Below are 17,575 nucleotides of genomic sequence, written 5' to 3'. Positions count from 1 at the left end.
TTCCATGTATACATGGAAAAGCATGCGTATTCTTTGGTTGTTGGGTCATGTGTTCCATATGTCTCCTGCAGATTAAACTTGTTCAAATATTCTACATCCTTATTGATTTTCTGTCTACTGAGAGAGGTAAGTTAAGTGTCCCACTCTGTTGGTGTATTTGTCAACCTTTCTCTGTAGGTCTGTCAATTTTTACTCTGTGGATTTTAAAATGATGTTATGAAGGACAAACAAGTCTGAAACTATTAAAGCTTCTAATGAATTGGACTTTATTTTTTTTATCTTCAAGAATACTTTTTTCCTGAAAGTCTAATATGTCATTATGCCAGCTTTCTTTTGGTTAATATTTAACTGATATATCTTTCTCTGTTATTTTGCTTTCCTGCCTTCTAGGGCCCTCTCTAAGAGGGGGTATAATATGGAGGTAAAAAGTATAGACTCCAGAAGGAGTTTGCCTGGGTTCAAGTCACCACTCTGCCACTCAAGTTAGATTACCAAGCTATTTAACTTCTTAGTGACTTAGTTTTCTTATCAAAATTGTGTCTGTCTCATTGGGCTTCTGAGAGGAGTAAATGAATTAACATTTCTAGTGTACTCAGAACAGTGCTTGGCACATAGGCCACTGTTACGATCAGATATAGCTCTCACAGATAGAATATCACGGGATCTAAATAAACAGGATCTGATCATCTTTGTCTATTAGTTTGAGTTTGGTTATTTACATTTGTTTTGATTGCTGATATATTTTTATTCATTTATACTATCTTATTTTGTACTACCTATTTTATCTTTCTTGTCTGCCCACCCCCAACCCCATTTTTTCTTGCCTTCTGTTGGATTGATTATATCCCAACCCCTCCCCCCGCCGCCCCCAACAGTTTGGAAGTTATGCATGTTACTTTATTTTTTAATTTTTAAAAAAGATTTTTTTAAGTAATCTCTACACCCAACATGGAGCTCAAACTCACAACCCTGAGACCAAAAGTCACATGTTCTACTCCCTGAAAATTATGAATTTTAGCTGTATTATTTTAGTAGTTATCCCAGATATTTTAGTGTCTATTTTCAACTTAACAAACACCTCTAAAATTCTAAAAGGAAACTTTTATAAAACACATAAAACATTGTAACATCAATCATACCCCTGCAGGATTACATTACATGTATCCAGGATTCAGGTTCCAACTTGAGCTTTTTTTTAACCTCACAGATTAGGCACCATTGCTATTGTTTTATACAGTTAACAATTATTTGGATTTTTTTTTCCAGATCTGCCATTCATTTGTCTACCATTCCTTTTTGTATCTGAGAAATTTTGGGAAGATTATCCCCAATTCCTAAATTACATCCTTTTTAGGAAGTTCCTTTAGTGAAAATCTGTTGGTAACAGATTCTATCAGCTTTGGTTTATCTGAAAATGTTTTTACTTTGCTTTTGTTCTTGAAAGAGTGGCAGGAGGTAAAGCTCCCTGAATATTTATGATTCTTCTCCCAACACACATACACATACCTGTACATCCTCCTTTTTAATTGGGTGGGGCTGTGCGACTAGTTCTGGCCAATATATTGTGAACAGAAATCATGCGTCATTTCTGGGCTGAGGCAATGAGAATATCCAGCATGACTCTGGTTTTCTCCTCCCCTTCTTTGTTGGTTCTGCAATCTATGTGCTGAGATGGTGGAGCCACAAGATGTAGGAAGCCTAGATTTGTGAGTCCCTGGATAGTGGTAGGTTGCCTTAGAGGGTTATCTGATTTGTAGGATATTTGCAGTAAGCATGAAAAAAATCTTTGTGTAGTAAGACACTGATATTTGGCTTCATTTGTTACTAGCCTATTCAGTCCGTATAATAGATATTTTCTCTTAGGACATTGAAAGTATTGTTCTGTTATTTTCTGGATACTATTATTGTTGATTCCATTGAATTATTACTTCCTTGTCAGTAATACATCTTCCCGTCTTTCTCTATTTTTTAAAAATATTTTATTTATTTATTCACAAGAGACACACACAGAGAGAGGCAGAGACACAGGCACAGGCAGAGGGAGAAACAGGCTCCATGCAGGGAACCTGATGCAGGACTCAATCCCAGTAGTCCAGGATCATGCCCTGAGCCAAAGGTAGACGCTCAACCCCTGAGCCACCCAGGTGTCCCCATCTTCCTGTCTAGGAACTTTTAATATCTTTGGAACAGAGGGAGGGCATGTTTTAGGGTTTTGTAGTTTGTCTGGGTGTGCAGATTCCTTGGTATTGCTGAATCTAAGGACTCTGAAGATTGGTATCTTTCATCAGTTCTGGAAAATTCTTGGTCATTATTTTTACAAATAGTAGCTTGTCTCCACTGTTTCTGTGATGTCTTCCCAGTATTCTAAAAAGATGTATTTTGGATCTTCTTTCTTCATCCTTTATTTCTTTTGATACTTCCTTTTCATATTTTCCATCTTTGTTTCTCTCTCTCTTTCTCTATAGTTTAGTGTGTCATTTCTTAATATCCATCTTCCCCTTCACTAATTCTCTCCTTGGCTGTATCTTACATGCTATTTAGCTCATGCTTTGAGTTGATAATATCAATTCTATTTTTCCTTTCTAAAAGTTCTGTTTGGTCCTTTCAGGATCTGCCTAGTGATTTTATGACCTCTTGTACTGTGGTTCTGTATTTGTCTGACATTCTTTTTTATTTCTTTAAACATAATATACTTAGTTTCTTTTCTATACTTGAAGATTGTCCTACTTGTTTTTGTAGTACTTATTTTGTAGTCTGTAGCTTTTGCTGATTGTCTCACAGTGGCTTGTTTACTCATATATTTAGTGACTTAAGCATTTTTTTCTTCCTAAATTCCTTTAAATTCTAATTTTAAATGATTGCTTAAAGAATTAGCCTATTTTATGAGATAAATGAAATAATGTATGTGAAAGTTCTCCGTAAAGTGTAAATAGCTACATAAATGCACTATATATACTGATATTAGATTTCCTGAACCTTAAAAGTATTACTTAAAACAATGTGGTTATACCCATCTTGCTTTAATACAATGCAGTTAAGTTTTTATTAGAAATGGAGTCAGGCGGGGGTGCCTGGGTGGCTCAGTCAGTTAAGTGTCTGCCTTGGGCTCAGGTCATGATCCTGGAGTTCTGGGATCAAGCTCCAAGTTGGGCTCCATGCTCAGCAGGGAAGTCTGCTTCTCCTTCTTCTTCTGCCCCTCCTTCCACTCATTCTCTCTCTCTCTCTCTCAAATAAATAAATAAAACCTTAAAAAAAAAAACCTTTTAAAAAAGAAATGGAGCAGGGTAGAAACTGGAACTGCAGATTCTCATGCAACTCACTGAATTAAAACTTGATTTTTCGTCTCTAGGTCTTTGGTTTCATTTATTTAATTTTTTTCTTTTTATTATGAGTATGATTTTTTCTATTTTGTTTTTGATTAGTCATTCTTAGTAAATAGAACCCCATTGAATTCTTTTGTTATTGAAGTATAATTAACATATTGTGTTATATTCTAAAGTAACACACACACAATCTGGGGTCACTACATTTTTTATTTTTTTTATTTTTATTTTTTGGCAATTTTAAGGCTATTCGTACAATGGGAACTTGGACTCCAGATCTGTAAGTGCTGGCTAGTAGCTAGGAATTTTCAGGAGGCATGTTTTTTTTTTTTTTTTCCTGCTTCCTCAGAACCAAGGCACAAGCAGACAATGATCTCTTCCACATTCCTCTGCAGGATGGGCTTTTTCCAGTTCACCTATTTCCAGTTCACCTGAGCTGTCACCCTTCAGAAATGACAGTTCCTGACCTCCCAGCCTGACCAGACGTCTGGCTATGGCCCCTTCTCTTTACATTTAATCTACTGACTTTGTTCTCAGCCATCAGGGATCAAAAAACACAGATTCCAATGTTCCCAGATTTGTGCTTACTGCTGTAATCAAAAGGATGCTTTAAATATTTTCCCCATCATCTTTAGGTGTTCTGTACAGGAAGGTACTTTAGAAAATGGAAGTTTCTAAATAGAGTCTATGTGGTGGGCTCAGTTTTATGGGAATCCAGTAAAGAAAACAAGACCACAATTGCTGCTTTCAAAGCATGCATGCTATTGCAGAAAGGCAAAAAATTCAAACTATAGATAAGTAAATATAGAGAAATAAGCAGTGATTACTGCTCAATAGATAAATAAAGCACATACAGAAGATAGAAGAATGCCAGGAAAGGGGATTGATTTGCAAGAGGATGGTTACAGGAGGCCTTGCTGAGAATGTCAGCTGTGTAAACACCTGAGGAAGTGAGGGCCAGGTGTTGAGGGTGGTGAAAGTGGCTCCAGGAAGAGGGAGCACACAATCTACTCCTTAAAAACTCTGGTTAGTAACATTAAAGCTCAGTAGCATGGGCCTCTCCTCAAGAGTAGAGGAAAACTTTTCCAGGAAAAGATGTCCTAGAGGTTGTAAAAATACAGAGCAGTCATTCTAAGGGTCAGGGCCTGTCTCTGCCCTGGGAGGTCCCCACAGGGAGACTCTCGGCATCCTGTGTCCCATATTTCCTAGGTCCCAGGTGTAACAACAAGCATGGAGCTCCCTGCTATCACCTCTTCCTTTTTCCGCCCTGTCATTTGCCTCCTCCTCATACAGAGATTTTCTTCCCTTACACACAGGTTCTCTCACTGTGTTAGCCAGAGCCTTATGGTGTTTGTTTAAATAAGTAAACCCATCAGCAGTGCGATATGAAAGAAAAGTTGGACCTTCACACTGATGATGGATGTGATGTGCAGAGTTTTTTAAGGCACTTAACTGGAAAACACAGCCTTGCTCCCTTGCCTGGGACATGCTAACTTTCCTCAAACATTTCTTCCAACAGAGCAAGTAAGTTCTTTCTCCCCTCTGTGAGAGGAGCCGCCTGCCCCCTCAGGAGCTCTCTGTGAGGAGGGAGGAAACAGTTTCTGCCACCAGGCCCTGGGGCCAGGAGCAGCCTCATAACCAGGCCAGCTGTGGACAGGCCCGTATCGGGCTCAGCCCCGTGGCTGCTGCTCTGCTCCTTCAGGGCAGCCCCTTCCTCGAGAGCACCCCTTTCTCAGTTGGGTGCTGTGACGCCAGTGGAGAGAAACAGAAACTCTACCTCAGAGGTACTTCAGGGAGGGATCAGACTTTCTTTACCCACTTTCTCAAGTCTTCTCGAACTAGCAGGAAGCATCTGCTAAACAAAGCATGTTCTTCCATCCCAAGGGTGCCAGGGGTTGTGTGTTGATGGAGAATGTTTGAGTGCAGCCTGTCTCCACCTTCACTGCCCCGTCACCCTGGCCAAGTATCTCCATCCCAACGTGGTTGGGCCTGGGGCTCCCACCAACACTAGCCTACCATGTGGCCAAAGTTTATGTGTAGAACTTTGTGCTAATTTTAAAGTTCATGCGAAATTTTCATTCTATTCAGCAGATGCCAATGTGTTTTGCTTTGATATTTGTTTTCCCTAAAACGTGTCTGTAGAACTGATGCTCCAGATGGTGTGGCATGTGTGGCCTGGGCTCTGCACAACCCTGAGGTCACCACCTCCTGACTCCTGGGGCACGTGTCCCATCTGAGAAGCAGAGGTGGTGGAAGGACACAGGCCTGGGAGTCAGGAGGCCTGGAGTCTAGCCCAGGCTCTGCCATACTTGCCAGAGCACCTGACCTCAGGTAGCCATTCCAGTGTCTGGGCTTCAATGTGCCCATCTATCAAATGGGAACATCGGGCAAGGTGGTCTCTGTGGTCCCCTCTAGCTTGAGCATCCCAGACCTTACCACTCTATGTGCAGTATCTGGTTGCATCCTCATTTGGGAGGAATCCTTCATCAGAATCCAAACATTTCTGGGGCACCTGGGCAGCTCAGTGGTTGAGCGTCTGCCTTCAGCTCAGGTCGTGATCCCGGGGCCCAGGGATCGAGTCCCACATCGGATTCCTTGCGGGAGCCTGCTTCTCCCTCTGCCTGTGTCTCTGCCTCTCTCTGTGTCTTTCATAAATAAATAAAATCTTTAAAAAAAATCCAAACATTTTATGTTTGTTTTTAGCTCAGTGATGGCATGTTTAGTGAAGTCAGTGGCAAATTGTTTTTTTCTAAATGGTGACCAGAAAAAATAATATTTTCTTCCTATTTTTAAAAAGTCTCAGGTTCTGGCAAGCCTGGCATACGTGTCAAGTAACACAACCCCAGGCTTCACATTATGCTTGAGCACTAGCCTCTTTGGGATCCAAAGTAATGAGGCCACAATCCAGGTCCTAATCCCCTTCTCACAAAACATAGCAAGTAAATTACTCATGCTTCACTAGCCTCTTTCCCCATGGGAGGTGGGAATGAGAAACAAGGATTTGTTTCTGGATGCACAGCGTGGAAAAAGCTTGCAAGGACTTGAACGGGGGCTTGGTTTGGAGCCTGGGGAGGCATGAGCGGGTCCTCTGATTCCCTGGCTAAGACTCTTCCACTTAGCACAGGAATGCAAGTCACATCATAGAAGTCCTCTTGATATAAAAAGATCACGTTTGTGGCAGCTCTAGCAAATTGTTAAGTGCTGCATAAACATGAAGAACCAATACCAGTACTTTTATGTGGAAAAAGAGCTGTCTCTATTGCTGTCTTGATAAATAGTAAACTCCTTCCTTCCTTCTTCCAGCATGTACTTATGTTTGTTCTGTTTGCATTCGCATGCAAATTAGTCTTTCCTCTTTAAAGAAGTCAGTTTAACTAGAAGCATTAAATATAATGAAGTAGAAATGCATTAATGTCATGCTGGCAAGAGAGCAAAAAAGCAGAGCACCTGGTTGGATGTGCTCCACAGAGAGGATGCGCGTCTGCTTTCATGGCTGAAGAGGGACCATGATGCCGGATGGCTGCGAGGAACCTTAATGATCATCTGGCTCTGGGGTATTCAGTGAAAAGTGGCTTCCTTGGCCTGTGGCTTTGGTCTGTCTAAGATATTTAGTTAAAACCAATGTTTTACATATTTGATCAGATTTATAAACAAATGGTATGATTTGGCTTCCTCATGTAGCCACCATCAACTTCCTGTAAATAGATGACTATTTAAATAGGTGTCACCTTAGCAGGACTGAGCCATTAATCATGGCAAATGAAGCTTCAGGTAATTAAGTACATAATTTTGAGCTGTGAAGTGAAATTCCATATAAAGGATATCATGAAGCTGGGTATTATGTAGAATTGCTGACAAAAAGAGACTGCATGGAAATATGGTCTTTCAGTAACATTTGACTCCCATCCAATCCTTGTATGCCAATCGTTGAGAGTGCTCCATGTGTATATGATCCTGGACTCACATGGGCTTCACAGGTAAGGATTTCTGATTGGGTCATCCAAGTTAAATACCCTGATCTAGCCATTCCTCTTGGTTATAAGTTATAAGAGGAGTTATAAGAGGAGTCTGGTTATAAGAGGAGTCTGTGGTCCTCAGGATAAAGAAACAGTATGAGACAAAGGTCAAGGACATGGAGGAACACCTGGACCTGGCCAGGGCAGTGGGCCAGATCAGGGCTGGGTGTCAGAGGGTGAGGCCAACCCAACAACAGTGGTCCAGATAAGCTTGGTGCCAGGGCGCCCTGCTGTCGGGGGCAATGAGAGGCCACTGTCCTTCTTTCCTCCAGACTGTCTCAGGCTTCGATGGTCTGGTGCTCAGGGAAGGGCCAGCAATGAACAAGACTTGCCCATGGGGCACTAGGCATGGAACCAAACATATCCCAAGGGCAGGGCACAGCAGCAACACTGGAAGATGCGTTGGTAGATAAGGTCAAGAGGGAAATGTCTTGGTTTAGTGGCAATAGAACAGGAGTGAGAGAACCCAGGGGGATAGAACATACATTAGGGTTGTGGAGAGACTCCCTGTGGTCTGGAGTGAAGCTTCCATGAGAGCTGCAGCCTTGGGTCTAGGTGGAGAGGAAGCCACTGGAGCCATTGAGCTGTTTTTGATACTTGCAGGGGAAGGCAGATCATGAGTCCCTGCAGAGTGAATCCAGAACTCTGGGGTTTCCAGAAAGCCTCACTTTCCAGCCTGGGAACCTGGGATGCAGGAGCTGGCCTCCTGTAGGAGGTGCTAAAGGGCTGGGTGCCTAGGCATGATGGTGCCTGGGGTAGATGTAGGCCCACAGTCACAGAGAGGTTGGGCTTCCAGAGCAACTGGGAAATCCAAGAGAAGAGGTGAAGGAGTTTTATGGACCAAATGTTTATGTGTCGTTCCCCACCTCTACCCCCCAAATTCATATATTGAAGCCCAAATCCTGAAGTCCATGGTATTACAAGGCAGGCCTTTGGGAGGTGATTATGTCATGAGGGTAGAGCCCTCATGATGGGATCAATGTCTTTATAAGAAGACAAGAGAGAGCTTGCTTTCCTTTTCTCTCTGCCCTTTGCTATGTGAGGCTACAAGGAGAAGGTAGCCATCTACAAACCAGGAAGTAGGCCCTTACCAGACACCAGATTGGCTGGCACGTTGCTCTTGGACTTCCCAGCCCCTAGAATCATGAGAAATAAATGTCTGTTGGTTAACCCCCACTGTCTGAGGTATTTGCTATGGCCACCTGAGCTGACCAGAATAGGGAGGAAGCCCAGCATCAAGGTTGGGGAACCCAGGGAACACTGCCAGCCAGGCCTCCTCCAGGCATCGGGGTCTCCCCAACACCTATGGGATCCTTTTTTTTTTTTTAAAGATTTATTTATTTATGATAGACACAGAGAGAGAGAGAGAGAGAGGCAGAGACACAGGCAGAAGAAGAAGCAGGGTCCATGCCGGGAGCCCGACGTGGGACTCGATCCTGGGACTCCAGGATCGCGCCCTGGGCCAAAGGCAGGCGCCAAACCGCTGAGCCACCCAGGGATCCCCCACCTATGGGATCCTAAACAAAAGTACATTCTGTGTCCTAAATGCTCCACAAATCTGTCCATCTTTACCCTTATGTCCTGACGCTAATTTATACCATTGCTGGCTCTGCCCCGTGTTATGGCAATGGCCCTTCACTGGTGGGTCTCCCATGCCTGCTACTGCCGCTTAGGTCTGAGTATGTAATGATACCACTCCTCTGCTTAAAACCCTTCTGTCACTTGGATAATTCCAGTCCTCCCCCACCTCAGAACTTGAGCCAGACTAGTCCATCCACCCAGGTGCTGCTCTGACATCTTTGTCTCGGGGATACCCCTTCATACCTTGGCTCAAATGTTCCTCCCACAAGCCTACTTCTTTGGTCCTCAGAACACCCATACCTGAAGGCCTCCTTGTAGCCTTAAGATGGTGGTCATCAAATAGCGAGCTGGGTGCTTGATGTCTAACACTCCATGAGCCCGATGGTGGGTCAGCCCGATGAAGGCAGACTGCATCTGCCATTCACTACTCCGTCCTAGGGCTGACCTTACCTGCTGAGTGTTCACTGAGACAAATCAATGAGCAAATGAGCATTGTCAGTACTCCGGAATAATATTACTCAGTAAGGAAAAAGAATGTATTCTGACACATACCACAACATGGATGGATCTCAAAATGATTAGCCTGAGGGAAAGCAGCCAGACACAAGAGTACACATGGTATGAATTCATGTATATAAAGTTCTAGAAAGCTCAAATGAAGCTCTAGTGACAGAAGAAGATTAGTGGCTGCCTGAGATAGGGGGTAAAGAGAGAGTGGACAGTACCAGGGCAGGAGGGAACGTTTGGAATAATGCAGTTCAGTCTGTATCTTTGCTCATCAAAGTGAGCAAAGTGGTGTCAAAGCTCATCAAATCATATACTTCAAATGAATGTAGCTTATTGTGTATAAATTATACCTAATAAAGTTGATTGATTTTTAGATTGAAAAATGTTGTCAAGTTTCCTAATTAATGCCAATGAGACACTCACTGTTTCTGTCATTGAGCTACACCCGGACCAACTACATTGGTCCAACAAGAACCACGTGATACTGAACCTTGACTTTGTGCCATGTACTGAGCCTGGCACGTCACATGATTCAATCTGTTTGGCAGCCCTTGTCCTCCTGCAGCCCTCACCCACCCTTTGCCCTGGCATCCCTGTTTGTAGGCCATGCCCAGCCTGTGGCCAGAACCCATTGGACCAGGGTGGACCCAGGCAGGGCCAGCCAGTTCCCCTTCTGTGGGAGTTGGCCCCACGAGACTCAGAGCCCAGGTCCTGCTGTGTGGTTCAGAGTAGGCTGGCAAGACCGGATGCCTGCAGGGCAAACTGAGGCCTGGAGAAGCTAGAACACAGAGAAGAGCATGAGGAGGTGGGGAAAGGAACAGCCCCAGGCCCTGGAGCTCCATGAGGAGGGGGCAGTGGTTCCCAAGCTTCCTTTTCTGAACCAGCAGCTGCTCTACAAGAGTGGTCTAAAGGCTTGTAAAAACTGGTCAAATGCCAACCATGGCAGGTGTGCGTTCTCGCAGGAGTTCACGTCATGGGATGCTCTCTGGCCCAGTTTAAAGGAAACAATATATGTCAAGTGCCTGGTCTCCCATAGATACCTACTAAATACTTATGCAGAAAAAATAAAAGAAAGATGAAAACTCATGCCACTGAGGTTTAGGAGAACTGAAGCTTCTTCTCCAAGAGGCCTGGGATAGCAAGAAGTGGTGTGGAAGTAAAAAAGTTCCAACTGCCCAAATAAAGGATTACCTTATGTGTTCAAAGAAAGAAACATTTTCCCGCCATTAACTCTTCTAGGGACATGTTGTTAAGGCTCCTTGTAAGTGGCTAAATCACGTAATGGATGGTATCTTCAAAGCGGTAGCACAAAGGATTCGGACAGGGTCATATGTCCCCTCTTTGTAGTAAATCTTGATAAAAGATCCTCCACTGGGAAATCTTGGAAGGACAAAACTACAAATTAAAAGAAAATTAAACAGAAAAACTCTAGGTAGAGTGTGGGCTCCAATCCCCTCCAACACTGAGGCTCTGCCCTAGGCTCCAGCAGGGGGCTAATAGGCTGGGCTGCAGTTTTCTCTTGAAATCAGATTTTTCTTAGGCAGCAATGCCATCTCCTATCTCTTGGAGGCTGACTGCAGCAAGAGTCATTGAACAGCCTGCCACTCATCCTTGCCTAAGAGGGAGGCTTCCTCACTCAGCCTGAGCAAGGCCTGCCGGCTTCAGCTCTTCCATGGTGGCCTGGAGAAAAGTACTTTTATTGGGCTGGTTAGTTCAGAGCCCAAGTGGGGAGCACAGCTCTTAAGTCACGGTAACCCCCTGGCGCAGCAGCTCTTCCCAGTCAAACAAAGGCAGGCCCAGCCAGCCTTTGACCCTTGGACTTACTTAACCTCTCACTGCAACTGCCAGTGATTATTATCGTGAGATGCTGTAATACAAATGTGATGCCAGGACCCCATTCCTAGGGGCCAATTGATTCAATTGGCCTCAGGTGGAGGCCAGTACCAGGAAATTTCAACGTGCAGCCAGGATCGAGAACCATGCAAACAATGAAGGCATTGCCACCTCTCCATCCCCCTGGAGGCTGCCCATCCTTAACACAAAAAATTCAAGAGCAAGACAGTGGAGAAGAAATTTTGTAAAGTTAGGATTAATTAATTTTGTCTTCTTTTCCCAGAAATGAGAATAATTGTAGTTTTGGTCACAAGTTTTTTTCTTCTTTAAATTTAAATATATTTACTATCAATCCATTCATTTATTCAACTAACCACCCATCTACCCATTGCTCCATCCACCTACTCACCCCCCTGTTTACCCATCCACCTACCCACTCACCCATCCACTGACATCAGCCTTCCCCCTTCCTTCCTTCCTCCCTTCCTTCCTTCCTTCCCTGCTCCCTTCTCCCCTCCCTTCCCCCTTCTCCCCTTCTCCCTTCCTTCCTTCCTTCCTTCCTTCCTTCCTTCCTTCCTTCCTTCCTTCCTTCCTTCCTTCCACCCTACCCATACATATTGCATTCAAAGTCATGCCTGGGACGGAGGAAGAAGCCTGGGGAGAATCTGGGGCAGAGGTCTAGAGCTCTTTTGTTTCTCTTGGTTCTGCACCTTCTAGCCAGTGGGTTGAGGCAAGTCCTTTAATAAAGCTGGGGTACAGGCTATCTAAACATTAGAGCATTGGATTAAAAATCCCAGAGGATCGGGCAGCCCGGGTGGCTCAGTGGTTTAGCACCGCCTTCAGCCCAAGGTATGATACTGGAGACCTGGATCCAGTCCTGCATCGGGCTCCCTGCATGGAGCCTGCTTCTCTCTCTGCCTATTTCTGCGCATCTCTCTCTCTCTCTCTCTCTCTCTCTCTCTCTGTGTCTCTCATGAATAAATAAATAAAATCTTAAAAAAAAAAATTCCCAGGGGACCTATTTTTCTAAAGGTCTATGGATTTATAAATTGTGTACTCTACCATCAAAAAGTTTGCAATGTGCTTAGAGATACAAGACACATAAATACATAAAAATACAAGACACATAAATACATAAAAAGCTAGAGGACCGAATGCACCTCGCTGAAGATAAAGCCTCAGGGCAGAGGTCCTGCTGGCATAGTGACTACTCTCCTCCAAATCCTAGGAGTGCTTCATGACCAAGGTCCCTGATCTTGCAGAGCTGGCACAGCAGAGTGCATGATTTGACTTGTTTTTGCAGGGGTAGTTATACGTTTGCAATTTAAAAAACCTCTCCAAAATCTCAAAATAAGGCCAAGAAAATGATTGGGTGATTTTCCAATGTCATCTGAAAGTTTTGTTTCATAGGGTGACCCTAAGATTTTTTTTTTATATTTCTAGGAGGATGCGGCTGTTGTCTGACTTTGACATTTACTGTTGATTAAGGGCTCAGATTGTGTGAAGTTCCATGTCACACTGCAGGTGTCCAGTGGAGATGCAAATGATTCCTGTCCAGTGAGAGGAAAGAATCAGGATTCATTACTCTGTAGGACATTAACTGGATATGTCTCAAACATTAAAAATCTATTTTAGTGTGTCTTTCCCAATGGACTATATAAATCCCAGTACTTCAAATGCCATTTGAATCAGCATTTCCGACTTTCTGGCTCCCTCCTTAATTGATGAGCTGAATAAAATTGTGGGTGTCTGTTCATTCTATTTTGCTTGAGAGCCATATTTTTAACTTCTTTTAAAATTTCCCTTAGCACTGATCCAGGCCTTCTCCCCACGAGTCCCCTGCTGAGGTGAGTGTGCAGGAGAAGATCCCAGCTGAGGGATGGAGGGGGCCACCCCCTGCCCTGGTTTGTCTGGGCTAAGCCCACAGGGGGCTCAGCAGCCAATGGTCTCACAGTGGAGCCACCAGCACACTCCATGATTCCAGCTCCAGTGCTCAAAAGGGCCCTTTCTGGACAGGAAACCTGGAGGGAGAAGGTGACTCAGCTTTAGCATGCCTGGCCTCTCTCAGAAGCATGGGTTGGCACCAGAAATCAAGCAGGGACAGAGACCTGGAAGACCCAGGCTAATCAGGCTGTCTGGGACAAGCTGGGCTACGCTCCTGTTCCCCAACCTGAGAATCACCCCTCCCTCCACACACACTGGAAAATTCTTAGGGCATGTCACCAGGAGGCAGGTGAAACCCTTGGAATGTCTGTTCTTGTCCAGCTTGGTTCCCAGGAGGTGGGAAGGTAATCCTGAAAGGGTGACATTTTGAGTTCATTTAACTTAGCTCTCTCAATGGAGTCTTAACCGGAAGTCCAAAGCCCAGGACAGTGCAATAAAATGGCCCACCTCCACTGACCGCCTTATACATTGATTTCACCCCAAAGTAACAGAAGCAATATTAGAGATGGTGGGAGTCAAACTTGATGAAGGTCAATTGAAAAGCACTGGGCAAGAGGCCTTACTGGGTTCACGTCACTAGTCCCAATAATTCTGAGAGGCTTTCCTGAGAAGCCATGCTGCCACTACCAGGAGTGAAGGCTAAAAAGGGAATGCCATGGAAGGATGTGCATCCACCTGGCCACAGCTCTGAGTGGCTAATGCTGTGACCCGTGGGTTCACCTAGGGAAGGTCAGGAAATGCCTCAGGACTGCCCGCTGGGGATTATAATGCCCTGTGTGTCTACGTGTGTTGGGGGGTTCCCTGGGCCATTTCATTCTTCATCCTGAAGCAGATCTGGTCAGCCTGCTTGGATAGGCCATGGGGACCTGAGGACAGGTAGTGGGAGGAAGTGGTGGAACCCAGAAGATTCTGAGTGGCATATAGGGCTGATGGGCACAGCCTGGTGGTCTAGGAATGTGGAGTCTTTCTTTTCTGGGATGTATACTGGCTTTGGAAAAACCATCTTTCTATTCCCAGGGACAGGGTTCCACTCTCTATCCTCAGCAGGCTGGTCACAGCCTCCATCACCCAAAGCCAGGTTGTTTGGCCCTTGCTAAGTCCACGCGTGGGCTATTGGAGGCTGTCTGGGATGGATATGCGGTAGGATCACTCCAGGCCCGAGGCCTTGGTCCAGCCCTGATTTATGAGAGCAGATTCATCTCTATCCAAACACAGAGTTAATTCCTTTCCATTTACAGCAGCAAAGGCTGTGGGTAGACACCCCTGCCCCCCATGGGCCCCTTCACACCTGCGTCACCAGACCCAGTACTCAGCTTCTCTGTCTAAAATGTCTGCTTTTGGTTAATAGCCACTTGCTCACTCAGGTGGATGGATCTTCCAGAACGAGGGTGCACCATCAACTCTTAAATAATGCTCGAGGCCCTACCTCTCAACTGTGTGCAGCTTCGCGGTTTCTGCCGGTCACATCCATCACTCAAACCACTGGCATTTTACCCTGACCTTCCTATTAACTTACAGTGTAGAACGCTTTCTTCTGGATTTAACCGCGGAACCCCGCAATGAGGTAAAGCTCTGCATGAATTTCAATTTTCATATTTGTGTGATGAGGTCTGAGGCTCTTGCTGTGCCAACACCATCCATAGGGGCTCGTCAATGCTTGCTGCTTTGTGCTACTGTCGTGTTGGAGTCCAATTCAGCCTCCTCTGGGGTGGGTGAGGTGGGGGAGAGGTGGGAGGGGGGCAGGTTGTCACAAATCCTGGAGCCTCCTGAAGATGAATGGGATGCGGAGAGCAGAGGATTGCTTCCCTCCCTGTCCTTCCCAGGTGAGGTGGTCTCCCCCGCAGAAGTGCTTCCGAGGAGGGGGACAGCAGGGAGAGGCAGATGACCCTCCGCAGATGATGACTGGGCTGGTCACACAGCAGCGGGGCAGGTTTGCGGGGCTGACTTTGGAAAGGTGGGCAGAACTTTTCCAGCAGGGCTCACCTCCTCTCCCCGGAAGCTGGAACAAGGGACTGCTTCCTTCCTTCTTTCTTGCTTTTCAAACATACAGTGGTAATCGCTAACACGGAGTGCTCACGTGTGCCAGCACCGTTCTGAGACTTTTCAGGCATTAAACCTGTCATCACCTCCGGTTGCAACGCGAGAGCCCCAAAACCTGGACAGGTGGGGGACTCAGCTGCTGGAACCAGCAAAGAAGGGGCCGAGCAGGAACTGGAAGGCAGGCCCTGACACCATTTCCCTCCCACCACCGTGGGCTGTCCTCGGAAAGCCTTCCTGTGGTCCACATAAGACAGGACTGTGCTGCTGAAGGGCTGAGCTTCTCGGGGCTGAGCTGGCCTGGCTGAGAGCAGCAGGCAGAGGTGGAGAAGGGGGAGCCAAGAGGTGACTGGGACCTCGAGGAGGAGACAAGGAGAGACCCGAGCCCCTGGAGGGCAGGGGCTTTGCATCATTTGCTTTTCAATTTTTATGCTTAATTGTGATAAACGCATATAACATAAAAGCTACCATCTAGCCCATTTTGAAGTTCAGGGGCATTGAGCACCTTCACGGTGTTGTGCAACCACCCCACCATCCACCTCCAGAACTCCCTTCATTGCCAAAAACAGAAGCTCTCTCCGCATCAGGGGCTCCTCCTGCCCCTGCCCCAGCTCCCAGCAGCCACTGGGAGTTGCCCCTTCCACCTCTGAGCTAGAACCTCCTGCAAGTGGTATGGTGCAGCATCCATCCTTTTTTTTTTTTTTTTTAAGATTTTATTTATTCATGAGACACACACACACACACACACACACACACACACACACAGAGAGGCAGAGACACAGGCAGAGGGGGAAGCAGGCTCCATGCAGGGAGCCCGACGTGGGACTCGATCTGGGGTCTCCAGGATCACACCCTGGGCTGAAGTCAGTGCTAAATCGCTGGGCCACCCGGGCTGCCCAGCATCCATCCTTTTGTTATGGTTTATTTCGGTGAGCATCATTTCCACCAACAGCACACAGGGATCCAAGTACCCCCCCACCCCGTCCTCACCAGTGCTTGTTATTTCCTTTATCTTTTCTATAATAGCCATCATAACGGGTATAAATTTGAGTCTCATAATTGTGGGATCCCTTAAACATGGTGTCTGGCTTACATTTGTATGGAAACTTATATTTTCAAATTCTAAATTAATTGCCTCCAGTGTTCACTACTTTAGATATGAAGTTGTGGGGAAGGCGTGGATTCCCACCTCACAGATGAGACCAGGCTTGGAGAGATGAAATGATGTGTCCGACATGGGAAGACTCGTAAGTGGCAGTGGCCGATGAGCACCCAGGACTCCCACCACCTTGGGGAGGCTGCCAAGGAGGGCTTCCACAGGGCCAGCAGGGTTCAGCCCCGGGCACTGGTGTCTCCCTTTACCAACGAGGAAACAGAAAGGGTGGTGGAGAGGTGTTGGTTTGCAAACTGGTCCCTGGATGTGGAGAGCAAGGAAAGGAGAAAGAGACAGCCACTCCAGAGGGGTAGATGGCAGGATGAGCCCATGAGGGAACTTAATTCCGAGGCCTGTCTTGGATACCACAAGACAGGTAGGTCTCCAGACCTGCCTCCCAGAATCCTAAAGATTTGTATAGTGGTCTTAATGGGGTTGAGTCACGTATACTGTCTGGATGGTCTCAACAATGCCTTGCTGTCTCCTGGCTGTGACCTTGGGACAGCCCCCACCCTGGGCCCGGTAGGCGGAGTGGGCACTCCAAGGATCAGGGAGGGGGTGAGGAGGCTCTGACTGCCTAGGTCCCGTCAAGGGGCGGTCATGTCCTCTCAATGACCTCCTCCAACAAGAGGGGTTCCATGTGTCCCTCTAGGCCACGCAGCCTGGGAGGGTGGAGCCTGCCCGCTTCTTTCCAGCCCCTGCCCCCTGGAGCACACCTTGCTTCCTTCCCAAACTCAGATCAGTCTCTGGCTGACCATTGAAAATGAAGAGGGATAGGAGAACCTGGGTGGCTGAGTGGTTGAGCCACTGCCTTCAGCTCAGGGCATGATCCCAGGGTCCCGGGATCGAGTCCCCCATGGGGCTCCCCACAGGAAGCCTGCTTCTCCTTCTGCCTGTGTCTCTGCCTCATTCTGTGTGTCTCACAAATAAATAAATTTTTTTAAAAAAGAAAATGAAGAGGGATAAAGAAAATCAAGTGGCGGTAAGGACAGCAATAACAAATGCTGGGAGAAAAGCAGAGCCACTGGGACAGGCATATCTGGCTTTTGTCAGCCAGGTATCAGCAGTCTTGTCTTGGAGAGAAGTAAAACCTCAGAGCCTCATTTTCCCCATGGCTGATGTTGTGCCCAAGATTGTGAATCCGAGAAACCACCAAGGACCCGACACCGAAGCAAGTACAT

General features: G+C 46.1%; 1 long non-coding RNA gene across 1 annotated transcript; it reads left to right on the top strand.

Annotated features, from left to right (window-relative positions):
* Positions 1-5: 5 nt before the first annotated feature.
* Positions 6-13,021, top strand: LOC144312174 (uncharacterized). The gene is made up of 2 exons (XR_013377603.1): positions 6-126; positions 12,704-13,021. It is a non-coding gene; the product is annotated as an uncharacterized LOC144312174 (long non-coding RNA).
* Positions 13,022-17,575: the final 4,554 nt, after the last annotated feature.

The sequence above is a fragment of the Canis aureus genome, chromosome 4 (genome assembly GCF_053574225.1).
Source record: "Canis aureus isolate CA01 chromosome 4, VMU_Caureus_v.1.0, whole genome shotgun sequence".
Taxonomy (NCBI): domain Eukaryota; kingdom Metazoa; phylum Chordata; class Mammalia; order Carnivora; family Canidae; genus Canis; species Canis aureus.
This window is presented reverse-complemented; position numbering and strand designations above follow the sequence as displayed.